Source organism: Oxyura jamaicensis, assembly GCF_011077185.1.
Source record: "Oxyura jamaicensis isolate SHBP4307 breed ruddy duck chromosome 6 unlocalized genomic scaffold, BPBGC_Ojam_1.0 oxy6_random_OJ106654, whole genome shotgun sequence".
NCBI lineage: Eukaryota > Metazoa > Chordata > Aves > Anseriformes > Anatidae > Oxyura > Oxyura jamaicensis.
This window is the reverse complement of record NW_023304037.1, coordinates 6,579-9,593: the sequence shown is the minus strand read 5'-3', so window position 1 is coordinate 9,593 and position 3,015 is coordinate 6,579. Positions and strand designations below refer to the sequence as shown.

Here is a 3,015-nt window from a genome sequence, read left to right as displayed (position 1 = left end):
TGCCTTTGAGGATGGTGCTGTGTTGGTTTTCCTGCACGTAGGTTTGCCAGCGGTGGTTTGAAAGGATATTCTGGAGCTCCTCGCTTCAAATACGCAGTTGCTCTCGGATGGCTTTTGAAATGACACCGTGGGGTCGTGAAATGGGCTTTGAAGAAGTGGGGGGTTTGGTTTCCATCCGCGACCGGTGGAAATAGTTCGGGGGTGTAGCCTCGAGAACAAACAGCTGAGAGCAGCGCTTGGCTTGGAGGGGACGGATCGCTGGGGAGAGGGGGAGAGGTTTCGGGCTGGGGTCGGGCTGGCAGCCCCCCCCCCCCCCGCACCCCCCTTGTGGTGTCGTGAGGCTGTGAGAGGAGCTGAGGGGGGCGCAGGGTGCTTCACCGGAAAACCTTTGGCTGGTTGCATGCTTCGCAGGACCGGCGTTTGGAGGATGGGGCTGCACGGGGGCTCGGGTGTTGGTCTGTCCTGGTGAGCGTCCCCTCCTCTGGAGGCGTCCGGAGTCTGGCCGGGGCAAGGCAGCATCACGTCAGGTGGGGAGAAGACCTTCAGGCTGGAGGCCACCCTTACACGGCCCGTTTTCCCCTAGCCAGGGCACGGCCTTGCACCCTGCAGTGCTGCTGGATGAAACCGGGGACCCCGAGCGAGGTGGGGGCCCCCTGCCAGCACCAAGAGCCCCTCTGCATCCCAGAGGCTTGATCCTTTTCGTGGCTGCCCTCCCTTTTCGAGTGTATTTTGTGCCTTAATTCTCCCTGTGAGCGACGCTGCAAGGGCAGACGAGCTGTCAAGCAGCTGGGAGTCCCTTTCCGTGCGTCTGTCCCCATGGATAGAAGCAGGCCTGCCCAGGAGCCAGCCCGCATCCAAAACAAGCTCCGAGTGCTCGTTTGCCGGGGGGGTTCACGGCCCGAGATTTTAAAGCCGAATTTAGGTCTCTGGGACCGTTGTGGTTTTTAACGAGCTCTGTAGCGACCTACTATTTTTGTAACACTTTGTTTCTGTTGTGCAGTGCCTGCTTGTTCTCTTTCCCTTAAAAAAAAAAAAATAATAATACATAGCCTTGTGTTCGACATGAGTCCCGGATCTCAAACGGAGAATAAGCCCGAGGGTTGCAAACGTGTCTCGAGCTCGGCCCCGCGCTGACCTGCGCCTCGCGGGCAGCCAGCCTGCCTCGTGCCGTGCTTCGCCCCCTCTGCAGGTCGGCCATGGCTCCATTTCCCCTAAAACTGCTGCCAGGCCCTAAAACCCCGGCGAGCGGCGCGTCGGTCCGCGGGCATCGCTCCTCGGCACCGCTCCCAGCGCCGCCATCTCCCCTCTCGCAGAAGGGGAAGCGAAAGAAGCAGAAAGGACCTCAGAGAGCCGGAGGGAAATTTCCTGCCGCTTGTGTTCGGCACACACTGCTCTTTTTCTCTCTCGCCCTCTCCCTCCTCTCCCGGCGAGGCTGGAGATCAAAATGGCTCCTTTGTTCCTGTCCCCGGGGCCCAACTGCAAGGAGAGAGCGGCTCCGGAAACACCGCGCTGCACGCGCGATGCGGGTGGGAGGGACGGCGCTGTCGCCGTGCGGTAGGTCCTACATAAACACCACGCAGGGTGGCTGCGGGAGCTCCGTGCGGGTTCCCCGGGCAGGGCGCAGGTGGGGCTCGGTGCCCCTGTGCCCTCCCCTCCTGGCCGCCCCGGGGTGCAGGGGCATCAGCGTGGGGTTTTAGCCCTTCAAATCCCTTCTTCCAGCCCAGGCTCTTCCGTACATCCGTGCGGGATGCGGGGTGTGCTGCTCGCAGGGGCTGGTTTGCATTTTGGGGGGGGTTCCTGCAGAATTTTGCAAAGGCAAACTTGCCAGGGGGATCCGAGGCCACCACGGCTCGTCCTGACCCCGGGGCCGCCCCCAGCTCGGCGGCGAAGCTCCCCGCAGCTCCTGGTGTGCGTGTGCGATTGTCCCTCCCCCCCCCCCCCCCTTTTTTTTTATATATAAAAGACAAAAAGCAAATGGAAAGCTAAACTAGCAGAGGTTTTAAAATATTTTATATTAGTTTCTAATGTAAATTCCTACATTGTTATTGCGGTGCTGGGTGTGTTTCGCCTGCACGTGACTTTTGTAATATTTTTGTGAATCACTAAACCTTTTTTTCCTCCCGTGTATCCGAAGTGCATTAAAGGTATTTGCATACTTCTCCGTGTCCTTCTGTGCGGGCGGCCCCGCGGGATCGGCGGCCGAGGGATGGTCCCGCGGCCTTTTTGTGCTGCTCGACAATAAATTCCTTTAAGGGCAGAGAGGGGAAGGGGGGAATACGCAGGGGGGTGGAGGGAAGGGATGCGCGAGGAGCCGAGAGCCAGCTTGGTTTTGCTCTTGCTCCTTTGGGGATATTGTCTCGGCCTCCTACGTCGAAGGGGAAGCCCGGGTGCAGGGTTAGGGGAGCGAGGAGCAGCCTGCGGCGGGTTCCCTCACCCGAAACCCCGCATGCCATCGGCTTCCCAGGCCTCGAAGCGTCTGCAAGCGAAGGGCTGCCCCTCCGGGACATCCCAGCACGGAGGGGCCGGGCGGTGCTGGGCAGCCTCCCCTCCGGCTCCCGGTTAATCATTCAAACGCATCAAGGCTGCGCGGGGAGATGAGCGGCCGCAAGGGCAAACCCAGAACGTAAATCCGGGGGCAGGGGGAGCCGGCAGAGGCCCAGCACAGCCCCGAATCCGGCGGGGACCCCGGCCGGCACCCCTCGCCCCAGCCCCGTGCCTGGATCTGGCCTCGCCGCGTTGCCTCCGCCCCAGCCGAACGCACCTTCGGGCGGTGAATTTAATTAAGGTTTCTGAAAAGCGGTGTCTGGGAGCCCCTCCTGGATCTGCGGCTCTGAACTTCATTAGGAGCGGTTTGTTGCTAATAACGCCGGCAGCGCCTCTAATTAATAATGGAAGGGCTGTGAGCAGATGCCAAGCCAGGAGAGGGAAGGGATTTGTTTGTTTATTTCTCTCTCACTCTTTTTTTTTTTTTTTTTTACAGTGCGGAGGGAGGGCTGGGGCTCCTTTCCCATCCAA

General features: G+C 60.1%; 1 long non-coding RNA gene across 1 annotated transcript; it reads left to right on the top strand.

The window, feature by feature from the left end:
• Positions 1–273: 273 nt before the first annotated feature.
• LOC118157553 lies at positions 274–1,036 on the top strand. The gene is made up of 2 exons (XR_004746669.1): positions 274–451; positions 488–1,036. It is a non-coding gene; the product is annotated as an uncharacterized LOC118157553 (long non-coding RNA).
• Positions 1,037–3,015: the final 1,979 nt, after the last annotated feature.